The sequence below is a fragment of the Nanorana parkeri genome, unplaced genomic scaffold (assembly GCF_000935625.1).
Source record: "Nanorana parkeri isolate BGI_ZX_2015 unplaced genomic scaffold, ASM93562v1 scaffold307, whole genome shotgun sequence".
In the NCBI taxonomy this organism is placed as follows: domain Eukaryota; kingdom Metazoa; phylum Chordata; class Amphibia; order Anura; family Dicroglossidae; genus Nanorana; species Nanorana parkeri.
In genome coordinates this window covers 325,470-337,182 of record NW_017306575.1, presented here as the reverse complement: position 1 = coordinate 337,182, position 11,713 = coordinate 325,470, and positions in this window count along the sequence as shown.

Sequence of the window (11,713 nt, the reverse complement as noted above, 5' to 3'; positions counted from 1 at the left end):
CCCATTCAGGAATCAGTTTGGAAAGGACCCGCTGCAACAAACAGCTTTTTCTTCAGAACAGAAAACAGAAAGTTTGTTAAAATCCTTGTAATGCACACAGATCACCCATAGAGGATTGATCTTTTTTATCAACAAATGTGGAATTACTTTTTAATATATGATAACACATTGCACTTAAAGGGGTCTACCAAATGTCCCCCTAAATTCAGATGTATTTACATAGTCGAACAATTCTGTGTTTTTTATTATTATTAGTAGTATTATTATTATAACACAGGATTTATATGGAGCCAAAATTTTACACAGAGTTTGACAATATGAAGGTAGACAGTACAGTTATAATACAATTCAAGACAAGAGATTTATGAGGGTCCAGCTTGTGAGAGCTTACAATCTAAAAAGGGGAGCAAGTTATACAAAAGTGAATAACTGCGTGAGGATAAGTTTATGGAGAAAGTAAAAGTTCAGCTGTTAGGTAGAGGTGGGATAGGCTTCCCTGAATAGAAGAGTTTTCAGGAATCATCTAAAGGTAGACAGATTAGGAGATAGTGGGACAGATTGAGTTAGAGAGTTTCAGAGGATGGGAGAAGCAGCGAGGCAGTTTCACTAAGGGGGATATTCACAAAGCTGCCGAAGGCAGCCGAGTGAATAACCGAGCTGTAGTAAAGTGAGACGAAGAACGTTCGGCTTTTCACTACGGCTCAGCACGGCTAATTTCAGCCGTACATCGGCTGAAATCAGTCGTACATCGGCTGCCTTCGGCTGCACTTCGCTCAGCTGAACATGCATGCTCCGCCATCTCACTCGCTGTTGTTCACCCCATAGGGGCCGTACGGCAGTGAGTGAATAGCCGAATGTAGCTGAGCGGCATTTTGCTCAGCTATTCTGCTGGGTACCTTCGAGGTAGGAATTTTAAGGGGACGCTATGTTCCCCCCCCCCCCATTTTTTGGGGGTGTGGTTCTCTCTTAAAATTCCTACCAGACCTAAAGGGCTTGATATGACTTTTGGGGGGAACCCCACGCACTTTTTTTAAAGGGTCTGGTATCAATGTGTCAGGGTACACTGCACAGGCGTTCTCACACCACATGCAGGTACCCACACAGGATGACCAAATTAATATGCCCACACAGGATAGGGTTATATGCACAGTTTATTGGTTCCACATCAACAAAACTACAAACCCAACAAAGAGGGGTAACAGGCCTGCAGATGTACAGCAGGCCTCGAGATACCAGAAGAGTGGTCAGGTACAAGCCGAGTCGTTAACAGGAGGGCAGCGCGGTACAGGAACAGGATTGATGAAGAGTGGTCGGGTAACAAGCCAGGTCGGTGACAGGTTTTCAGATAGGGAGCAAGGTTCAGGGAGCAAGGTTCAGGGAGCAAGGTTCAGGGCATGGGCATCAGTCAGGTTTAGCAACACAATACTGACCCAGCTTCCTGACTGCAGGGAGGGCCTAAATACCCTCCCAGGAAGCACCAGGTGATGGGATGATCAGTCACTGCTGGGGCACACCCGCAGGTGAGTACCGGAGCTGCAGGTTCCTTACAGTTCCTGGCTGCTGGAGACACCTGCAGGCGAGCACAGAAACTGCAGGACCCGGCTCCAGCGCCACCTGGGGGTGCTCTGGATCCTGACACAATAGGGAGGGGGGGAAACCTCACGCCTTTTTTTTTCTTTTTTTTCTGCAGTCTTTCTTTTTTTTACTTTTGTCTTATGTCACTTTGCTGCAACGAAAATTAATTTGCAATGAAAATTCGTACATATTATCGCTAACGAAAATTCGGAGAGAGTTGGAGCCAGTTGTGTGGAAACATGATGATTGTAAGTATTGGGCAAAAATGTAAAGAAATACTTTGCTGGGTAATGAATATTTATTTAATCTGGATTCATTATTGAAAAAATTGAGAGTTTAATACTACTTTAAGTGCAGTGAAAAAAATGCATGTGTGTACTGCCTGAGCAGTACACCATGGCAGGTAACAGTTCACTAGCAGGAAACAGTTACAAAGGCTGTCCAGCAGAAACTCTGGAAAGTCCAACATTACTATAACAAACACATATTTTATTCATTTACTTCTAAGAATATTCAGCTTTTCTTCCACATAAACACCTTCATTTTAAGACTGATTTGCAAAAATATATCACAGCAATCTTGTAATACTTGTCATGTAACTCTGCTAATGCCTTTAATCTCTTTCCTACTGTGGATACGGCTAATCCATTTGTCTTGTCACAGTTTAATCTTCAACACAAATTCTTTCACTCAACATAACAGCTGTAACATTGACGTCTGTGCTGTATGACTTCTTATACACACCAACAATTTTGGAGCAGCGATCCTTTTTTTTTCATTATAGTTTTCACCATTATTTTCTATCCCTAATTTGCATCCCTAATTTTTTTTTTTTTATAGTTTGATAGCTTTTTTGGAGTTTCCGTAATGTTTCATGTCAGTGTCAACATCACCAGTTACAATTGCCCTGCATTCATCTCTATGGCTTAGCTACAAATCGCTGAAAGAGAGAAATTTGTAGCATCACTGGAAGAACACCATCTATAAAACTGATCTTGTTAAAAGGATTCTGATAGGAAACTGCCCATAGTCACCAATAGGATTCTATATATCATTCATCTACTTAAATTCATAAATTCAGATTTTGACCTGTCAGCTTTAAATGTGCTCTCAATGCTATTCATTACAAAATGAAAATGGATACCTAGGGGCAGAGCCATTTCTATAATGTGGCAGCGTGAGGTGGTTGCCTCAGGCAGCATTTCATCGGGTCATAGCAACTTGTGATGTTCTGGCCGGCTTTCTGCTCCTGCTCACTGATGTCACTGGTTGCCAGGAGCTAAATGGAAGGCTCAGGTTGCATCAACACCCCCCCTTGTAACAAGCATTCACCACCAGCACTCCCTCGGTAATGCACCCCCCCTCCCCCATAACGAGCATCAACTGCCAGCACCTGTCGCACCCCCGACCTCAGTAACTAGCATCCACTGTCAGCACCTTCCCCCCTGGTAAAGAGCATCCACCACCAGCACCTTCTACCCCACCCCTTCAACGAGCATCCACTGCCAGCATCCGACAACCCCCTCCCCCTGCCCTGCCACATCAGGTGGCAGATAGTGTAGGGGCAGCCCTGCCTAGGAGTATTAAACATACTTTTCACCCCTGCAAAGAAAAGCAACATATATATCATCATGCCTCCCAATAGGCCCCACCATTGAAAATAAGACATGCCCCATCAAATTTCCTAAAGCCAAATAGTTTTTTTATTAGGCAAAGTTCCCTATTATAATAGGCAAAGTTTCCCCCTATTTTAGTGAATGAAGTGAAGCCCTGCTTACTTCCATCATTCAATCATGTGCAAGCAAAAAATATTTAAAACATTTTTTTTCCTTCCATATGATTGTGTGTTGTTTGTAAAGTGAAAATTCTCCACAATCACCAAACTTCCCCGGTAAAGTGTAAATTCCCTTGCAAAGTGAACATCCTATTTGTCTTTAGTAAATCACCTGTGTCCCTATGTACAGTGGGAAAACAGTTCAGTCAGGCAGATCCTCACACTCTTCACGACTTCTCCCAAAATAAGAGACTCCCCGACAATGCCCCTAGATGGAACCACCTTTCACCGAAAGAGAGCTGATGGTCCAACCCCAGTGGTAAAAGAACACAGACAAATAATATTTAAATCTGTTTCTTACCACCAGAAAGTAAAAAGTTTATTATCAGGAGGATCTCAGTGAAGTGACGCAACTTAATCTTCACATGTTTGCATCTTCGCTGCAGCGCAACACTTGTATGAACTAATTAAAAATCGATATAACAACAGAATATAACAATTATAGCGCTCACCCGGGAATAAGCTTGTCTAGTGTATACAGTTCCATTGCTGCCCCAAAGCACTTACCAACCCACCAGTAACCACCGATTAACTGACTTCTACATTGGTGATCTTTTGCTTGTAGTACATTTATTTGAGAACTTTTGGAGAGAGTTAGGGCACAGGAGTCCAATGGCCTTGCAGACTCCAAAAAGGGACAAAGTACTCACAATCTTCACAGATAAAGAACCTTCAGCTGACCCGACATTCTGTGAATAGAGCCCCTGTCTGTAATATACTAGAAGTTGCTGCTACTTATTCCTTTTGGAGAAATCACCATACTTCAGTCAAAGAACCAAGCTTCTATGCAACTTCTCAGGCTCTTCATTCAAGTTGAAGTTCCTCCCTGGCATCACCATCTCCAGGCTTCAGACACTAGGCCTCAAACCCAGGCCTCAGTCCAACACATGGTCACCCTCCTCAGGTAGCAGGCCTAGAGGGATTTGACAATCAGCATCCCAGGCAGGAGGCCATTGTTGAGTGGATCACATTATGATCTTTTGACCTATCCAATGTTTGCTGTTGTAAAGATCTGCACAGTTTGGATTAAACTTCTCAACGATCTTCAAAGTGCCATATGGATTGAGCCACTGTCTGCCAATCACTTCTGAGTTTGTGAGTTACTGCCATCTCACCACAACTGTAAATAACAGAGATCACAGTTTCAATGCTTAGACTAGGGAGGCAGAACAATTCCCAACTCTGATTACTGTAGCCACACTATTGCCAGGGACACTCCCCAGAGTCAGGCAGATGCAAACAATTTGAGAAACAAAGAACGAAAAAGGGCGCCTCCATAGTGTAAAAACGAAATTTATTGATAAAATGCACAGCTTGTATTGTACTTACAAAAAGTCAATAGTAAAAAGGCATAAAGATGATTCGATAGGATATCGAATCATCTAGCAGCGGAAGTCTGAAAGGATGTGTAGCATCAGCGTCCACTGCCCCTGTGACTAGTCAAAGGTTTACACGTTTCTGGGGCAAGCCCCTTTGGTCAGAACCTCGATATACTATCGATTTCTTTATGCCTTTTTACTACCAACTTTTTGTAAAGTCGGTAGTAAAAAGGTAGTATAATTAAATTTTTTTACTATGGAGGCGCCCTTTTTCGTTATTTGTTTCTCAGATTGACGGTCTCCATCGACCTGTGGGAGCTGCCTCTACAGTGTGTCCACTATCATTACAACTGGCCGTTCCGCAGGTGGAGGCGCAGGTTTTGTTTTTTGTTGATTTTAGATGCAAACAATTGCCAGAGCTTCAGGAGTAACTTCAGAAAGCCAAACTATCAATCAGAATCATGCTGACAGCCCGACAACTTCTGTACATCCAGATAATGCCTTTACTGCGAAAACCTACCTGTCAAGAGCTTTTCTATAAATGTCTGTGCAAGTACTTCTGTATCTCTCAATCAAATAAGGTACATGGGAAGCAATTTAGTTTTTTTCTAGTTTTAAAACGGGGTAGAGTAGAACTTTTTGGCTGGAGTTGCACTTAAAAAATGTACCTGTTCCAAATTCAACCTAAGAACAAATCTACAGTCCCTATCTTGTTCATAACCCGGGGACTGCCTGTATTAACTGAGCAATTGTATTCTGTAGTTCCTCTTTGATACACAATCTCCAAGAAACTATAAAATGGCAGAGTTATAAGGGTATACTGTGATGTGGATAGTGGTAATACATATATAATAACATACATGATAAAGACGGAAATGGAAATGTTGACAATAAAATGCTGATGCTTTGATTTATCTCCGCTACCAGACCTGTGAGTGCCCCTATACCTACTTTGGATTTGTATATACCGTATTTTTCCGTGCATAAGACGCTACTTTTTCATAAAAATCTTTATCTAAAAATAGAGGTGCGTCTTATACACGGGGGCCGCGGTTTTGAAAGTGCTGATACCACTGCAAACTAGCCTCATGGATTGCAGAGACAAGATAACAGTTCTCCTCCAGTCATAAATCTTTTGAACCTGACGTGAGCTGTTGCTGGGGAGATCGTGTAGGCAGTGCCCAGAGCGGTAATGTCGGAGCATTCTGTGACCATAAAAATGTCAGAAAGTGAAAAACAACCTGTAAACTCTCTAAACTCATGGTATGGTGTCAAACAAGAGGTGATTGTGAAGTCCTTCAAGAAATGTGGAATCAGCAATGCCATGGACGGAAACTGAGGATGATCTTGTATATATAGACAGTGACTCAGCAGAAGTTGAAGAAACTGATATGTTTGAAGCTAAAAGTGATTAAGAAACCAGTGATGCAACAGAGGCTGAATAAAGTGATTGGCTCAGAGGTAAGTGTGATGCATAATATCATTTAAAATATTGATTTCTGAATTTTGGGTAAGAAAAGTTGGGGGCGTCTTATACATGGGGGCGTCTTATAGACGGAAAAATACGGTAATAATATACTGTTGAAAAAAACTTTACATGAGATGTATACATATATAGTACATAAACAACGGGGAAGGAAGGTTTAATGAAGTTTGGCAAAAAAGGTTGTTTGTGATGGAGGGTCCCCTGCTTATATATATATATAAACGAAAAATACAATATTCCCCAATAGGGAATCCCACCATCCCTTCAAACTATACAGCAATTATTTATAAAAATATATTTATTTTAGGAATACATATCAAAACATATAAAAAATTCTGTATCAAAACACAAACAAACATGTATATGACTGCATCCGGCTAGTGGTTTAAGGCAGTACTGGTGGTAACCAAAAAAGTAGAGCGCATTATGTATACATATATGGTGTTGGAGCTGAAAATGTGTTACCTATTACATATTTCATAGAGAATTGCATTCAAGAAAAACTTGCATTGTAGATTATATTACTATTCTATTGGAACACAATGTAAAATAGAACAACCATTTGCATTTGAGTAAGCCCTACATAATCTCTATCCTTCTGTCCTACCGTGTTTCCCCGAAAGTAAGACCTACCCCGAAAATAAGACCTAGCGCTATTTTCGGGGATTTCTGTAATATAAGACCTACCCCGAAAATAAGACCTAGCGCTATTTTCGGGGATTTCTGTAATATAAGACCTACCCCGAAAATAAGACCTAGCGCTATTTTCGGGGATTTCTGTAATATAAGACCTACCCCGAAAATAAGACCTAGCGCTATTTTCGGGGATTTCTGTAATATAAGACCTACCCCGAAAATAAGACCTAGCGCTATTTTCGGGGATTTCTGTAATATAAGACCTACCCCGAAAATAAGACCTAGCGCTATTTTCGGGGATTTCTGTAATATAAGACCTACCCCGAAAATAAGACCTAGCGCTATTTTCGGGGATTTCTGTAATATAAGACCTACCCCGAAAATAAGACCTAGCGCTATTTTCGGGGATTTCTGTAATATAAGACCTACCCCGAAAATAAGACCTAGCGCTATTTTCGGGGATTTCTGTAATATAAGACCTACCCCGAAAATAAGACCTAGTGTCTTTTTTTGTGAAAAAAAATAAAATAAGACACTGTCTTATTTTCGGGGAAACACGGTAGGATGCCTGCAGACCTCCACTTGTTGTAGTTATTAAACTCTAGGGATGTTTCTGCTGCTCAATGTTCAGTTGAGAGTTTGATGTAGTTGTCAATGTTACCAACATTAAAGATTTTCTCCACCCAATCCCAAACACAGAGCATTGCTACACTTTTTCAAATTGTATGTCATGTTTGGCTTTGAATTAATTAGTTTTGGCAACTGTATTTGGTGATTCATAAGAGAGTCCCTGCAGTCTCTTGACTAACAGATGTACCATTTCCTGTGCTAAAAGCAATTACAACAATGTGATTTTTTTGTGAAATGCTTGGAATGTACTGCTTTAAAGGAGTTAGTGTGCTCAGAGAAAAGGAAGTCAAGGTCTAAGTGACTTAAATAATCTAGCAATGCTATATATATATGACTTAACTAGAGATATTCCAACCTTGGTGATATCATCCCTAAGCTCTGACATCATGGGATTTAGCCTTGAAATTTAAGACACTGAAAGTGCCAACATCTACAATGAGTGTGCCTGGGTGGAGTATTTACTGTGTCGTTATGTGGCCTGCCAGAAGCAATAGTAACATGTATGGGAAATATACAAATTATACTTGTGATACTTAATGATGTTTTTACGGTAATAATATCTTTTTATTCACATATATATTACACCTATGACACAGATATACACCTGGCTGTAATACCCTATGATAGAAAGTAAGCAGCTCTAAGAAATGTAACTTGTAACCTGGAAACCTGGAAATTTGGAAATACGTTTGCATCTTCTGTGCCAAGCTTAAAACAGATCAGTATCCCAGTTAGACTTTAAAATGACACTAAACTCAGGAGTTAAATCTTAAAAAATGCAATCAAGTACCTCAACCATTAACAATAACGTGAAACAAAAACAATTAGCACTGCGCTGCCTAGCATATGAAAACAAATAGTGCCCAATATAAATATGTATATAGGTGCAAGAAATTAATTGTGTCAATCAACCATGGATCCGGGCTGTGGATCAAATACACTTCCAATAGCTGCTCTGCTCTCAGTATAAATAACACTCCAATATAAACTGTTAAAAAGCGCAAGAAATTAATTAGTACCACAACCAAATGTGAGAAAAACAATGGAAAATCCTTCTCAATCACTGTGGTAATCCAGTGTGCTCAATCACATACATAAAAAAAAAATGAATCCAAAAATATCTCTCTGTCATCTCTGTCAAATCATCTCTGAATTGGTGCTGACATTGTCCTTCCTTCTGGAGGGTGGCTAATTTTGTTCTCCATGGTCCCTACGTGTGTTGTAAAGTAGTCACGCTCCAAGCTCTCCTGTGATGGACTACAATCTCAATACAAATTAGTAAACTAAACATGAGATTGTAGTTCAATGATAACAAAAGTGGAGCTCACAGCAACCATTCACAATTCCCTTTTAATTATTCTATCAAATAAAGGTGAAACCTGACTGATAGCTATAGAAAATAACTTCACTTTTCTCTATTTCTATTATCCAGTTTTAATGAACCAGCTATGTAGAACAGCAGAATAAACGATACAATTATAAGGTACTAAAGTGCATACAAAGTCAAAGTTTGTTTTGCATAGAATTGAGGAAGGGTTAGAACCCACACTGGATTTTTAATGTTGGGACCCGAGTGGAGAGATACACCCTCCTTATTGGTCTTGGTGACTATTGTCACTGGTACAGAAAGTGATGAGTAATCCCACATTTTTGAGTTGTCACAAGAACAGGAGGTAAAAGAAAATCTCCCAATGTGAAAAACTCTTCATGTAATAACTATCTAATTGCCCCCACATTGTAGAGTTTTTCCTTTTCGTTCTGTTTTGTCTATGGGACAGTACAAACAGGCTAATCTCTCCAATGGGCCCAGACTATTCTATCCAAAACTAAACAAAAACTGTTTGACAATGATCTATGCTTGTCTCAGGAAATTCACTGATGAAAGCACATCACATACATCATTTAGAGGCAGAGTCTCTGCCATCTTTCTCTATAACAGATTAAAAATAAGTAAAAAATTAAATGTTGTGACCTAAATGTAAAAAAAAAAGCCATTACCCTACAAGGAAGAGTTTCCAATTTTCACTTTGAGCAAAAGGGTGAACAGCTCAAGTTCTTACAAAGTGCATGCTACTCCCTACTTTCTAAATTAAGGATTTCTTTCAATTTCAAAATGTCATACACCTGGTTATATATCTTTTATTGAACGATCACAGCCACAAACCTGAAATATGTTATCCTATTAAAGCAATAAAAGGTTAAATCATTGAAAACACATGCCACAAATCCTAAGATTAAGTCAAGATGTTTACGGGCAAGAATTATGAGAGGATTTATGAAATGTGCCTTCAACAAATTAATTCATCAGTTCTCGTCAAAGGTCTGTCAATGAATTATACAGTCTTTACGGACAAAACATCTGGTTCACATGCAAATTGTTTTTTTTTAAACAATCTGAGAGACCGATATTGCAAAGAAATATATAAAATAAGTTTACACTACTGTTGCTGTAAATTAACAAATTAAAATAGCTTTATCTATGTGACAGATTTAAAGCCGTGCTATTTAATGGCAAAAGACATATAGAAAAGATTATAAAGTATGACATTGTGCAAAGCAATATGATTCAAATTACAGTGACAAAGTTGAGTTTGACATGATATCATGTACCGTTAAAATGTAATCACAATCTCTGCTCACACCACATTTATATAAAGTCTGTGTTATTGTTTATGATTTCCTGAATTCGTGGCTTTTTGAAGACGAAGTCATAACTAATATAATGTCCTCTAAGAATTTGTGATACAATGCCGAACAGAAAGAATTTCTGTATCTTTAGAACTAAATGTGGTAAGAGAGATTTGTTTTATGTTAACCATATACAATTTTACCATTGCAGATCAATTGCTAAAATACTTCAGACACGTGGTAAACCTATATATAATGCAAAGTAATATAAGTTACAATGCAAATTAACACACCTAAAGAAGAACTCCAGTCAAAGAACAAGCCAGCTCCACAGTTCAGGTTAGTATAACTTTTTCTTTAACCTAGACAAAAATTAGCAAAAATGACGGGGTACCCCCACTGCAAGAATTGATACATATTTTTCCTGGAATTCTTCTTTAAGGTTAATAGCAGGCATCATATCGCGATGGCATCAGAGAGGCCCGGGGGGCAATTGCCACCCTGCCCCCCGGCCCAGTCCGCCCCTGATAAGATGCCACATCATGCTTTCAATTTGCCAGCCCACCTCCCCAAAGCACTGCTAGAGCCCCTTGAAAAGGCTGACCTTCTGTGCTTAGGACCCAAACACATCATTCCACAATGTGGTGCTTGGTTTCTGAGCAGCCTACCTCCAGATCAATGCACTAAAGCATAAGGGCCTGTTCACATCAGGTTTGTAATGGAAACCAGCAGATCAATATCTGGGGTGCCCCCCTGTTAACAGATGTTATAAAATGCTCCTTGGTGTGGGCACCTTTCCCCAGGGTTGATGTGTTGTTGACCCTGTCAGTTCTTCATTCCTGGCATGTAGAGCACAAAGAGAATTAGAACTGTTCTACCTTTCAGTCTCTGGAAAGACTTCTTGGGCTGCTAGGATGATTAGTGTAAGCCACTGTTATGGAGTTGGATTCTCACCCTTCAGTTGCTGGATCCAATATAGAAGAGAGAGTAGTAATGCATAAATCTCCAGTAGGTTGATAAGCAGTTTAAATTAATTCTGTGTCCCATGCCCCTGAAAGAGAGTGAGAGGCTTGCATCCGTGGTAAGCGTCTTCCAGTGAAGGAGCAGAAAGGGCCAGTCTTTTGATACCATCCGTGACGAAAGCCACCACAGTAGAGACACCGTGGTCTGCAGTAGATGAAGAATCTCGTCGTCCTGTGTGAAATGGGATTTGTCCCATCTGGCAGTATGCCCTCTGTATTGTTGTGTGAAACTAAGCAAAGTAACTGCCTCAAAAAAAGACACCACAGGTCCCAGGGCCTGATTTCATCTTCCTAAAGAAGACCTGTCTTGCATATGGATGTTCTGGATTTGCAGCCTTAGCAGAACTTAGTTTTCTTTGGTCCTTGGCTTATCCAGTACTAGGCCCACACACTTCATCCTTTACTCCTCAGGGAGTGAAGGATGATTTAAAAGCTGTGTTGAAAGTCCTGATGATGCTGCCTTGATGATCAGGTTAGGAATATTCGATTGAAGGGGCCGTCTAAAACACAGTCTGAGAAAACCAAAAGTCATGGGCTGCCCAGTAAGCAATGTGGAATATTGATGGACCGAACACTCCCGTGT